This window comes from Dicentrarchus labrax, unplaced genomic scaffold (assembly GCF_905237075.1).
Source record: "Dicentrarchus labrax unplaced genomic scaffold, dlabrax2021, whole genome shotgun sequence".
Lineage (NCBI taxonomy): Eukaryota > Metazoa > Chordata > Actinopteri > Moronidae > Dicentrarchus > Dicentrarchus labrax.
Window position 1 is genome coordinate 6,867,177 of NW_026136711.1, and position 14,441 is coordinate 6,881,617.

General features: G+C 40.9%; 2 protein-coding genes across 3 annotated transcripts in view; both read right to left on the bottom strand.

The window, feature by feature from the left end:
- LOC127371851 (zinc finger protein 679-like) overlaps positions 1-14,441 on the bottom strand; it is a 395,275-nt gene that overhangs the window by 25,324 nt on the left and 355,510 nt on the right. The gene's annotated exons all lie outside the window — the stretch shown is intronic.
- The window catches only part of lhfpl4a (LHFPL tetraspan subfamily member 4a), a 47,208-nt gene that overhangs the window by 21,810 nt on the left and 10,957 nt on the right, over positions 1-14,441 (bottom strand). The gene's annotated exons all lie outside the window — the stretch shown is intronic.

Consider the following 14,441-nt stretch of genomic DNA (forward strand, 5'->3'; position numbering starts at 1 on the left):
TGGTTTAGGTGTAAAACAGTGTGTCGGACAGAGGGTTACATGAAGTTAATAAGATGAAAGTGAGAGAAAAGAGGTGAGACAGAGAGAGAAAGACAGAATATAATTTTTCTCTAAGTTTGTCGAGGTATATCCAGTGCCTGCCTCATCGCTCAATCTCTTCCCTTCTCTGTTCTTCTCTCTGTTCTCCAGTACAGGCAGGTCTTTGAATTGATGGAGGGAGAAATTGAGAGACGGGCATGCCAGCAGGAAGGAGAGAGACAGTGAAAGGAATAAAGACAGCATGTACAGCAGCTGGCATGCTCTACAGCCATGCTAACACAGAGCAGAGAAAAATCTAACTTGGTTGTTGTCACATCGACACGAAACTGAACATTCATTGAACATCAGTAAAACTTGTTTAGTGGAATATTTGGGAATACTCTTATTTGATATTTCGAACTATAGAGTTGTGGAGGAGCCACTGTTTTGCCCATGAACAACATTATCCTCAATGTTACTTAACACAGAAACAATAATTTAACAATCTCAGATAGATTTATGTTATGAACCACCAGTTTGAATTATTTTGACTTGTCTCTGGGTAATCATGTTTTGTCGGTCATTTTGGAATTGTTGCAGGGTCTAAATTTACCCATGAGCTGCGGCGGCCGTTGCTATGGAGAAGAAGCCAATCCTTCACTGTTGAATTTGTGAACATAATGCACCGCCATGGTTACTGAATTCATTCAAAATTGACCCAGAATTCAAAAGGAAATTGATTTAAGCTGCAGATTGTGTTTTCTGTTTTCCCAACAACTTTCCCACTTACCGTTAGCCGTGCAAAAAGCAGAATTTTGATTGAAATATTTCTGGCTGAAATGCACCTTGGGAGTCGAAGTTAACCTCCTTCAAAGTAGTTATGTACACAAAGCAAGTTTATTTGTATAGCACATACATAACAGCAGCTCATAGTGCTTTACATAATGCATTACAATGGCTTCTACTTTTATTAAACAGCCACATGTGTTGTAATGCAGTTGTAGATCTTTTGCACTGATGATTCAGACGGGAGTATTTAATGTCGATACAAACTGCAAAAGTGTTCCAAATGTGGGTTACGTAACATTGTCTAGGGGAAAAAATGAATGGGACTTTAACCTCCAGAAACAGGGGTGCTCAAAATAGCTCCTACCACTTTGCAGCCTAGCTTAGCATAAACGTTGGAAGCAAAGGGCTCTGTCAGAAGCAAATATACACGTCAAAAGCTCACTAATTAACATGTATCTTCTTGTTGTTGCCTAATTCATACATGAACATGTCACTGTGAGGTTGCCAGATTTGGTATTGTGCCTGTACAGAGACCAAAACCTAAACCTGTGTTGGGCTGCATCTGGCCACACTACTGAGCTCCTGCAGCGAAGTTGCTATTTACCGCCAAGTGCCTTATTGAAGAGCAGAAACAATGTATGGTCCATTAATAACAATGGCTAATTCATTGTTGTTTTATTTGTTAAATGGGACTGGTTTTCACCCACTGACCTCCTATCTCACCTGAGCTCTAAAATGATACCACACCCACCTCCATATCAATATGAGCTGAAGTTAATCAACTATCAAAATCTATTTATTTCTATTTCTTCAATAGCTATAAAGTTTTGACTGTGACAAACAAATCCTGCTGCAGCCTTCTTTTGACTAGAACATGCAGAAACACTAGTCATTATGCACTGTTCAGCATAACTACAGTGGAATAAGGATCAGTGAAGATACAGACTATCTTGTGAGAAAATCAAACTGTAACTGGTTCTATTAAACTCAATGTAACAACAATACAATAGAAAGTAGCCTATGGCGTTTTCCTACATTTTATATTTTTATTAGAAAGTGACATCTGGAGACATGGACTCTAGCAGGTGAGCTGTGGGGGCATCTTGTTTCCTGACTTGTACCTGTTCTACACCTTCTATGACACAAATCAAAAAACTGTTTCAACAGTTAACTTTGGAAATCTAAAATGTACGGTACTGGATAACACACCAAGGGAAAATGAGAGAAACATGTGAAAACCTGTGGGCTGACAAGTTAGTACATATTGTTGGTACGACACATGGTTCTAGACCACTGATGATGTATAATTAGTCGACAGAGCTTCAAGGTCTGTGGAGTGAAGCCAACATGGGAGTACCTTAAGTCTGCATTCTTTCTAATGACCAGCAGGGGGCAGCTCCATGGGCTGCAAAAATAAAGTGCTATTGTATTGAGTCTTATGGCTAAATTAAAATACTTCTCAGTTGATTTATGAGCTCAGTAAATAGTTTCCTAATGGGTTTATGGTCTCAATCTCTAGTTTCAGTCTTCTTCCATACAGTATGATGTTCATTTAGTAAATGATGGTCTCATTTAGAGTAAAATAGACAATAAAGCAGGGTATGATTTAGGGCGGGGCTACCTTGTGATTGACAGGTCATTCTCAGTGAGTCCGTCCAGCTCAACGCACCAAACTCAGGACTCTTGACTCTGTCAAATATGGATCCAGATCCTGTTACTGCGTTGACTATTTCTCTCCTAACATTGTTCCAGAAACATATGTTAGTGTAGTTGTGTACTGTAATACAAGAACCAGGCAAGCCGTCATTGTTTCCTGCCTCCACCACTACATCACCACTGCTGGCTGCAAAAAAAGCGTCAATGGCCATAATGCCAAACTTGAGGCCTCAAAACGGTACTCCACAAACCAATGGGTGACGACACAATAGGTTCACACTTGGTCTAAACACGAAATGCATTTTTGATTTGTTTACCATTAAAAGTAAAGTTAAGTAAAAAAAGACTGAAGACTCGATACAGTGGTCCTGCCGACATATTTGCACACTTACACACACAGACATTCCAAGTGTGTGAATCATACACACCCACATTATATCAGAGGGCCTCAGTGTTTGTGCACATTTGGCACATTCTTGTGTTCTCTTCTTCTGTGGAGAAACTGTGTGTGTGCGTACTCCCATAAGGTCTGAGTGGTCCCCTGGTGTGTAGAGGGTCCAGCTGAGGCCAGGCTGGCCCTGACAGATGGGTCCCTGAATGCCTCATTTACTGGACCACTGCTACTGTTGAGAGCTGTGCCCAGACCAGATGAAACTAAGCTGAGGTACAGGCTCAGTTTGTGTAGGTATGTATAGGACGTTTAGGTTTCATGTGAAATTCATGTGACTTTTATGTCACTCTAGATTACACTGGAATCTAATATGGGCCACATTAAAAAAATAATGTCAACAGCCAAACAAAAAAAAAATCAGATCTGAGCAATAATTCAGAATGTTAACGAAATGTGAATGTAGCCTTGGAGTCCGATGTGAGTCTAATTTCTACTCTCCTGCCTGAGACAGTAAACGGGGTGGATGAGAGCCATAAGAATGAACCATAACAGTAAAGTACAGTAAACAGTTGGCTGTAAAACCAAAACAATGAGCTGAAAGACATTAAAATGCTCTGTAGCTCCAGACTTGTTAGACCAGGGTGGCACAAGTCGTGCACTGACTTACGCAGGGGTGGCATGAAGTATGTGTCTCAGCTTTCCAGTCATTCCTATTTTTTACAATACTGTTAATGGACCCAAAATTCCAATATTTTGCCTAACTTTGGAAGTGTTATTTAGCCCCCTTTTCTTGCTAGCATGACATGGTTGCCAGCTGATACCAATAGATGCATTAGGTCATTCATTATCTTTACTCTAGCTTTAAAATGGAACCCGCTACAGCCTCTGAGAGATCAGTGGAAGAGTTATCAGATTTCATGGGTGGCCAGTGTCCTCCCAGGCCTCCCCTCTGGAAACATGGGTATATCACTACGAGCAACAGCTTTCACATTGCATTTCATAAATTGTTCATAAGAAATATTGATTATTGCACCCTTAAGTTAAATGGAATGCACTAATCAAAGACCTTCTGCCCATCTTAAAACGGTGCTGCATTCAGAAACAGAATTGCACATTCTCCCAGATAGGAAATAAAGGAGACATGATGGTGAAACAGGCTTGACAGGGAGCAGGCACTCAGGAGAGTGCATGTTTTCTAGAATTATTCTGTCTGGTTCAGACTTCCATGTGAGGTTTGGGTCAGTGTCACAAGCTTCTGAACATGTCTTAGTTTTCTATGATACCTATAAACATTAGACAACTACGTCTGTGTTTACTGGCACACTGAAAAAATGACATCCAGTTACTGCAGCGTGCTTCGGAAGTGGCCACAACAGGTTTGATATGGCGTGAAGAGTTTGTGTGTTCCCCATGGTTTTCCTTTAGTCCTGCCTGGCTGACAGGAGTGAACAAGACTCACTCTTAATAATTCATCGAGGCTCGTTTAAATCTGTGTCAGGGATGCTGGGAAGGTTACACTGCTCAGCAGCTAACTCTGCTTCCTGCATGTGTGTGTGTGTACATGCTGATGAGATGAGAGGAGGATTTTGGATCGTCTACAAATTAGTTTGCTCATGTGAAAAGGAATGGATGGAGGTCGTAATGTAGACAGCCACTGTGACCTCTGTGTCTATGTGTTCTTGTAGATCAGCACTGACTTGATCCCATTTTTGAGACACGATACATAGTCGTAGTTTCTCTCCTCACACACTGTGGGCTTCATTCCAGTCTTATACTCTACAGTAATAATACGCTGACCACTCTGGCCTCAGTAAAAGCTTATGATGATATTTATTATTTGACTAAATAAATTGGCACAAACAGACTTTTTTCTTAAGTTTAAAGTTTCTGTGTCACATTTTTAGTCAGTAAACCATGAACACATTAACAAACAGATCGTTGCAAATTCTATTAGCTGGATATGACACACATTGGGCCTCATGCAAGAAGCCATATAGAACACAATTTCTCTTATTTATGTTTGTATTCATAATTTGTCCTTCTTTTGTTAGTACCCTATGGCTTAACTCTGTTCTAATGTTTCTTATATGTAAATTGGACTGGGTGGTCCCCGGTGCCCGATTGGCTGCTATGGAAGAGGCATGTCCATGTCCCTACCACAACCCTCTCAAGAGCTGAGGACCATGATTGGAGCGGCATTCACTCTGGAGCTCCAATCATGATAATGTACCTGGGACAGAGACTATAAGAGCCTGATCAGCCCAACAGTTGGCAGATGATTAAATTGCCCAATGATACATTGGACTGGGCTAGTTTAGATTTTATCATATCAAACTGGTTATCAGACTCATTTAGTTGCATGGTGTCTAGATACACTAGAGTAGGGGTGCTGCTTTGGCTGTCTTTTATTGTGGTTAGTACTAGTAGCTAGTGAGGCTTTTATTTCATTTTTCTTTATTGCAGATTTCCTTTGTAGTTTTGCCTCACCTTTTTCCTTTTTGTATAAAATCTCTAATTTCCTTAAAAGTAAATAGACTTATATCCATCTATGATCTCTTCACAGCTACCAGACCTCATTAACAAAAACAGTAATTTTACCTCACAGAGCGTGGGAGTTATACCGGTTCACTGCTGCCTCAATCAGTTGGTTTGTTTGTGTCACAATATGACACAGTCACAAACCATTGTATAGGCACAGATGGATAATAAAACAATCAAGGCTATAACTTCATGCTGGAGACAGCCGTTATGACCTCCGGCAGTTATCTCAGATTCAAATAAATCAACTGTTATCATCACTCTGATTAAGATCTTTATTGGGAAAGCTGTAATCTATGTGCATCATTTCTAGCTCTGGGTGGTTTGAACTGCTGTGTTTTGGGAATAAAAAAACCTTCCACTTGCAGTTTATTTGATTCAGGAGCAATTACCAAGGCATCTTAATGGAATCTCCAGTGCTGGTGATAAAGATGTTCTCATAAATGGAAAATACAGCTTGAGGTGTTCTGTAGGAATGATGGGCCTCTGCTGTGAAAAGTGAACTGTGGTTTCTGCCCCACTAGTAAAGGATAGTGTCAGTTGACTGCTTCATCCCACCGTGAATTCACCCATTCAACACTTTGGTCCAGAGCGACTAAAGGCCAGTTTTTTACTAATTCTGGTATATGGATATTCAGGTGATGACTGGCATCTTGAAAAGGAGGCAAGCTCTCCATGTCAGTTGGTGTGGATATTCGTGGCCCCCGGAGGATAGAACCTGATGGTTTTGGATATCCCCAAAGTAGCACCATCATTAAGAGAGAAGTTGCATTTGTAAACAAGAAATATCCAAATCTAATGTGAGGATTACCATGAATGTTACTACAACCATGCATACTCCACAGAGGATGAACCCCTTTGAGTCTAACCCTGATTCAAACCAAAGCGAGACATTACACAGAGAAAAGCCATTATTAAGTGTGGCTACATTCTTCTGAGTATGGGTATAAATAAAATAATGATATACTTGAGTACTGTAATATTTTGTTTTATGATATGTCAATTCTCACAAGCACTATAGAATACCTTTATGCATATGGCGGTGTGTTCAATCAATTATACACACATACATAGTACTGAAGAATGTAAAACTGTGACCTGCTATATGGACCCACGGTGGTCGACCAACCACCACACTGGCATTATCATCCTGCTAGCATGGCTAAAAATATCCCGTTATCATGCATTGAATGTGGGTATACCTGGATTTTAGGTTCTGGTAGGCTTTCCAGTCAGCTTACTGTAGATTTGTACCCTGCACAAACTGCAGTGCTGGAGTCTAATGGCAACTCCTGCACTGATAAGATCGTGAGTACAGTATGTACACATCAGTGGTTGCTCACACAGAGTACATGATGCGTGGATTGGCACAGAGACCATGCTGAGCCCTTCGGGCACCTGTGACCTTTTTATATGCCACCGTTAGTTCAAAATGAACATTTTATCCTAATCAAAGAGAGTCTCTTCATCACTGCGTTGTTTTATCCCTCTGACGCTTCTGTAGTGAGTGTAATAATTACTGCAACTTTAAGGGGCTGCTGGCATTTTAGGGTTTTTATTTCTCTTTAAACAACATTAAATAAAGAGTACAAGCTTTGATTTGTCACATTTTTGATATTTAGACACTGGACTGGTGCTGCAAAGTCAATTGTGTGTCATGAATGACAACAAACAAGAGTGACTGCAACAGGAAAGGATTTCCACAGCCTCTGCTTATGGATGTTGAAAGCTGCAAAGGAAGAAGAGTACTTGGACACATTTTTGGACACATTTTGCACAGATGGAGCTTTTTTTGCTGACAAATATTGTAGGAGGCAGTCTACACTGAGCAATATGGCTGAAAGATTTCCCAGGGTTTAGAAAACAATCAGCACTGCGCCATTCCGGAAAAACCCTCTGAGAGAGAATAAAAAGAAGCCCTCACACGCAAATAGGTTTTTCAGAATCTCCATTACAACATGAAGACTTATAAGTGCTTTGATGCCCCCCACCCACCCCTTCCAAATATCAAATTCTGCATGAGAAAATCGACTCGCTGCAAGGAAATGAGCAAATAAAACCCACACAATTCAATTAAGTTATGTCTTTAGTCATGCTGGCTCTTTAAAGAGACCACACGCTTCACAGTAATGGAGAAACAAAAAGATCTGAACCCCAGGGGCTGCATGCTCTTGCTCAAAACAGGAAATAAAGAGTTTGCAGAAAAACAGAAAGAAGAAAACCCTCTGCCTTGATGGTTGACAGGAGCCCTCTCTCCCTCTCTGACAGGCTCTTTTTATCTTCCTGATGGGATTTTTACAGGTGCAGCTCTCTATGAAGCACACAGCGCTGTGTTATTGATCCCCCCCACTTCTTTCTCAGCTATGAAAAGAACTGCATTTCCCAGGTGCCCTTGAGGCTTTGGCATTTCAGAGGTGTTAATTAACGTTTGGTTGGACAGACTGTGAGGAGGTGGAGCAGATGACTTAACTGATTCTGCTAATTCAAAACAACACAGCAGACACGTTCCCACCATCTCACACACAAACACTGACGTGCAACAGATAAATCAAGCACTTTCTCTCTTTTGACAGCCAATTACAATTATTTCTATTAAATTAGCTCTTTATTTTAAGTCAGCAGTCTGCCTAGCAAAAGGCTCAGTTATAAAATGTCACCATGTACACATGTATGTTCTTTGTGGATGACAATTACATTTTCAGCCAAATATTGATGCACCATGCCTCCAAAATATCCATGTATTTTGACTGCCATGATTCCCAATCAATGTTTTCTTGAAATTAGAATGCCTTAATGTCCAGGGTCAATGAGTAACAACCCCACTTGGTGAACAACTATTAGCTATGTAAAGATACAGTGGAGTCATGGTGTCACACTCCCTGTGTTCCTATCACAGCCTCTCTGTGGTTTGTTAGCACAACTGGTCTGCTCCGTGTGGAGCTGGGTAGAGTGACTGAAACTGCTGTTTTTATCATCTATATCAGAGATTGTTGGAACATTGAAAAGACTGGCAAAGAATGTTTTTGTGATTTCCACTTTGAATGGATTTACAATGTTACAATGATATAGTATGAAAGGTAAAATTACTGTTTTTGTCTATGGAGTCTGGTAGCGAGCAATATAGGTCTATCTCAGTATAGATCATTTCCATTATGTTGTCAGACACTTAGAATAACAATATGAAACTGTCAGTGGCACAAACAACAACCTTTAGTGGACATACTTTGACGTGCGCATTTATCCCCAAGGATTAACTAACATTATGGCAGCTATAGAAGCCTGTGTCGCAGCTATTTTCTCATCTAACTCAACGAATTCAGGATTTATTTTGACCAAACCAGCATTGGTGATCGTTGTTGAACACTTTATTTTGTGTGAATGAAGTGTGTTTTGTGATCCGAAGGGTAAAATTTGTGTTTTTGTCAATGGAGTCTTGTTGGCCATAGCTCTTTTTTTTTGTTTTGGTATGAGATGCTAGCATTCTAGTGCGACATCTAGTCTGAAAGTCACATACAGATGCTTTAATGAGCATGAATAAGAGCCTAAAAGATGCTCAGTTGTAATTTTCTTTGACTCTCCAATATGATGGCCTACCATTTGTCGATGTCAGCACAATGTATAGACAACAGTTCACCAGATGGAAGAGATATGGACAGATTCAACACAGATTCAGGTGCATTAGATGTGTGTATGTGGGGGTGTGATTTTCATGCATCTTTGGCTTCACAATTAGTGCAACTGGGACACATGTGGCATCGGCATCAACTATCCGCACAACATAGCTTCAAGATGAATGAGCACACGAATAGACACAGCATACCATACGGTCTCCTGATTTGCTAATCATTAAATGTAAGTCACAATCCTATTGAGAGCATGAAGAGAGCCGAAAGACAGGGGGAAGTAAAGAAAGCACTAGCAGATAGAGGAGGAAGAGAAAGTATAAGTGAGGAGGAGGAGAAGGAGGAGGAGGAGGGAGCCTGCTGGATGGAAAACCAGGCTGACAGAACTAGATGAAGGATAGACAGTGAAAGAGAGAGACAGAGAGAGGAGAAAGAGATAAGGGTGAGGAGATGGAGGGTTTTGAATGCAGGACGGGAAGGGAAAGGAGGTGGGGTTGCCGTGGCAACTGGCTGGACCTATGAGAAGTAGGGTGGGGGTGTAGATAAAATATATATCCAGTTCTCAGACCCCTGCTCAGATGGCGAGACAATAAACAGACATGAAGACACTGAACAGGACAGTCAGTGTGTTTCTGTGTGTTTGTTATGAGGATGAGATGAGTCACATGGGTGGGAGAGAGACCAAGGAGTACACAGCAGCAGTATACACACTGACAGCCAAAACACAGTAAACAGCCAGGACAAACACAGAAACACACACAGTATGCCAGCACATGCCCGGGTGTGTAGGAGAGAGCATGATGAGTAGATGCTCACACTTATAACAGCTATACTGACATTTTTAATGTCTGATTATTATCCCAAGTAAGACCTGACACAGTACAACTTACAGTTCTAAAGATTTCAACCCTGGTTGATTTGGTGACACCTGTTATGCATTTGAAAGGTGCCATATGTAAGATTCTAAAGCATTTTATGTATTTAAAAAAATATATTAATCACTTATTGCCAATTTGTGAATGGGCTACAACGTACCTTTAAAAAATGAGAACTTCCCTGGCTGTGGACTGACTTTCTGTGTCCAGGTCTAAGGTCGGATTTTCTGTTAAAATCCAAAGGAAGTGACGTTCATGCATGCTCCCGAGGGCCTTCTCTCCAACACTAGCTTATCAATGGAGTCTGCTAAAGTCTACAAACAACCACACCCACCACAACACAGATTCCAACATGAAGTCCAAAGTTAAAGCTACCATTACTGCAAAGCTTGTGAAATATTGTGATATTGTGGTTCTAGCTGGCTAAAACTAAAAAAATATTGTGATACGAGAGCATAATGCCAGCTAATTCATCCACAGTTCAAGAGCTGATCTGGCTGGCTTGTTGTTTTGCAGGTTACTTTGTTGGCCGGCGTCGGATAACGTTATTCAGCATGGATGAGTTGCTGCTGGCTGGCTAACGTTAGCTTGCTTCCAAGATTACTTCACCAGCTAATGTGATTTGTACATAAACCGTAGCAAACCTTCCCCACAGTGTCGTCTCATCATAAAACAGAACAAATTTTCAAGTTATTTGTAACAGTTTTGGAAGGCACAGCCAAATGATGTCATCCTGTTGATAATGACGTCAGATCACACACACCCCTGTGTCGTTCTGGAAGGCCCGGACGACGTATTGAACTTAAGTTTGGACGACTTGTGGGCCAGAAAACGTCTCCATTGATTCCTTGTTAATTTTGACAACTAAATGACCTTTTTTGGAAAATAATCTTCTTTATAATGTTTTATTTGTACATTATCTCATCCCTTAAAAAAATGACACATGGAAACCCTGCTTGTGCTGCGATCCAGCAGTTGATGCAAGCTGTGTCTCGACCCTGTGAGTTACAGCACTTCACCATACATTATAGTTCAATGCTGCATCACATGGTGAAGTCAAGTGCAGCAGACTTAAAAATATTCAACCCACTGACATCAGTGCAATAATGCTTTTCCTCAATAGAAATTCAGATTTAAAGTGATTCCAAGTCACTCTCCAAGGTGCTGATCCTGCCTTTGTCAGCAGCTACAGTTGGAGTTGATTGTGCCTGATCGAGAAAATGCTCTAAATTACACCCGAAGCGCTGCAGCGTTTCCCGGAAGCTTCTGCCCGCTCTGCTCCGCGTAGAATACGTGACTGGTCTATTTTTGATGGAAGCCTTGACCCACTCCCGTCAAGCAGCACAAAGACAGATCACACTGGCAAGTAGTCAGACACAGAAATGCCACAGAGAATCCGGTCAGTTTTCAAAATATTATACAGTGTGCAGATCAAATTTCACGCTAGATCCACCTTGTGGCACCAGGCCCAAAATCAGTCAGTCAGAGGCAGGTTAGAGGAGATTTTGAGCAGAGAAACACACCGTGACACCATGACCCACACGTTATAAAGCTGTGCCCGGTGGAATTTTGGGGTAAATGTAGCACTTGAAGCAGTTTAGTTGATTTGATGAAGCTGATGTACTGTTGCAAGATTTGGGTTGTACCTACATGGTTGAATGCACTTATTGTAAATCACTCTGGATAAAAGCATCAGCTAACTAAATATAATGTAGTTGAAGCGCTTTATATTGAAGCAGTGAAATAGACAATCTGTGCACACTCAGATTTTCAGTCCCATTTGTGCCTTTTAAAGCTTCCATGACGAATGAATGCTTCATCAACACTGTACTCCACTGAATGTCAACAGATCTACACTGAATGAAAAACGTGATAAAAATGTGTCACGTAACATATGGAAGAGTGATCCATGTTGGTCCAGCTAACTCACTCCAACAAATGTCAAGCACTAATGAGCCAGAGAGAAGCTCTGAGTCTTCTGTGTCACAGAGGAGATAAACACAATGCTGCCTGATGGATGGAGCTGACAACACACACTCACACATGCACTTACTTGTTTTAGAGATGTACAGAACATCAGTGGGATTATTCAGCCTTGTTATTCTTGTGGGGGTTAGGACGAAGCATGCAGCCGTGTCAAGAAAATACAAAATGCTCTCCGAGTAGAAAGCATCCCGAAATAGCCCATTAAATGTGTATATAGACTGTCTTTATGTAATGTTGGGATTCAGTGGGTCCGGTGAACTGTGTCTAAGAGGGCAGACAGACAGCGCGGCTCGCTCATGTATCATCATCTGCCTCGGACCAAACACCAGATTAGAATCAACAGCCAGCATCACAAATGTCTCAGGTCACTTGAGAAAATAAACAGCAAGCACTCATTAGAGCAAAATGTCTCGAGAAATTTCAAACAAGATTTTCGCTTGCGTCATAGCAGTTGTGTAATGTTGATTTGCAACTTAGTTGACTTCAGCGTCAGAACCCAGTCGCCTGAGCATCGCTGTGTGTGGATACTGATGCTGCTTTCCATTCAGCCATCTAGACAATGTTAGGTTTCAGCTGGTCTGAATTATTTTGTGTCAATGTTGCTTTGTGTTTGGATAATGTATCCAGTGTATTGTCAGTGTTTTAATGTAACATTTAGCAGTTTTAACAATGTTACCATGTATTAAGATAATGATTCTTCAATATTCCCATGGGTATATACAGTAAATTGTTGCTCAAGGTACTCCCATATGTTTTCATATTGCGATGCTATCTCCAGAGTGTTGTTGTGAGTAGTAGTATTGGCTCTATCAAGCTATTTGTCATAATAATTTTAACTTCATAATCCTATTTGTCCTTATTTTGCTTCCATATTGCTACCGCTGCCTCATTTAAGAGGCCTACTTCAAAAGACAATCAGATGTCAGATGACTGAGGCATGGTAGACAGCATCTACAGCTTCTTCACAAACACAGGATGCATCATCAATGGTAAATATATCCACATTTCAGGCAGAGACACTCCCAGGCATTTATAGATAATGCTTATACAGTTGCATATAGTAGAAAATGCTCTGCTCTTTTATGGGGCTCTCAAAGAATCCAGGCAGCAACGAGGATTCTACAGAGAAAACAGATCTTCCTTCAAGGAACATACATTGACATGAAATCAACAACAGCAGGAATATAAGGAGGAGGCTGGGGCTGTTTGAGGGAGCTGCAGCAGCAATAGTGTAGGGTTGGGGTTGTTACGCAATTAAAGGATTTTATTTATTTAGTTATTATACTTTTTTAAGTATAGTTAATGAATTACTTTCCTAAGTTACTCTCGTAGAAAGCTTGAGGGGGCCGATCACACAGAGATGGTGTTGGCTAAAACACGTAGCCAACAAAACCATTGTCCTGGTACGGCATGCCTGCGTGTAAACTTATATTTTCAACCTTTCAGCGTAAGGCGTGAAGTCGCACTGCTTGTCAGTGTCGCACTTGGCCCAAAAAGCCAATCAAATCAAGCAAGAGGCAGGCTTTACTACTTTACCACTTCCTTCCTGTTTGGATGCCATTTACTGGGCTGATAAAAAGGGTAAGTTAGCTAGTTAGCTGATGGAGTACAGAGCAGGGGTGTAGCTGATGTTCCAAACATATTGCTGTCTCTGAATGAGTCTGATTCTGGGCATTCAAAAGCCATATTGTATCCGAAAGATCCACTTCCATCAGCAAGCTGTAGCCTACTGGAAATTTAATTTAAGAAGACGCCAACACTTGATAAACATTGATACTCTGAATATTCTCTAACAGAAACCTGTCACTGTGGCAAAGCCTGCAGTTGAAAAAAGACATCAACTGCCCGAGGCCTCGTTCTTTAAACTAGCATACACATCTAACAAGCCACAAAATCAATAGCCATACATTAGCTGCTGATTGACAATTTGTCACTGTATGCCCTGCACATAATTATCTCCCAGCATGTGTCGGCCTGAGAGTAAATGCCTCTCTGCCATCGAGCGAAGGAATGTTATTCCTCTACCATGGGCAGGAATTGAATTAAAAAGTGGTTATGATCACTTATGAGTAGATGGAACGAGGTAAGACAATTACCCTTGGGTTGGAATGCCCATGGCACTGTTGATTTAGTGTATGAACATAGTAAAGTGTAGTGAAGTGGAGGGAAGTATCTATTACAATTTGTTGATCTGCACCTTAAAGCTGCATTAAATTACTTTTTGGCCACTTGGTGGCCGCAGAACAAGTGGAAAAGACAACAGAAAAATATTATCAATGTACAAAGTTGATAAGACTTCATTTAGAGTCGTGTTTCTGTATACCTGACAAATTTAAGTCCATGATGCATACAATGAGCTTAACAGAACAACAGTAGCCTGTTGTTGCAGTGCCAGAAAACCAAGAAAAATTGCTAAAAGATGTCAGAATTGCTCCCTAGAACTGATTTGTACTAACCTTGCGAGGAAACCGGACTGGCAAAATCAGAAAATAACAAGATACCGCGAGAATCCAACTTGCCAAGCTTGGAGTTATGTGCTTGTGTCCAACCACAGTTTGTACCAAT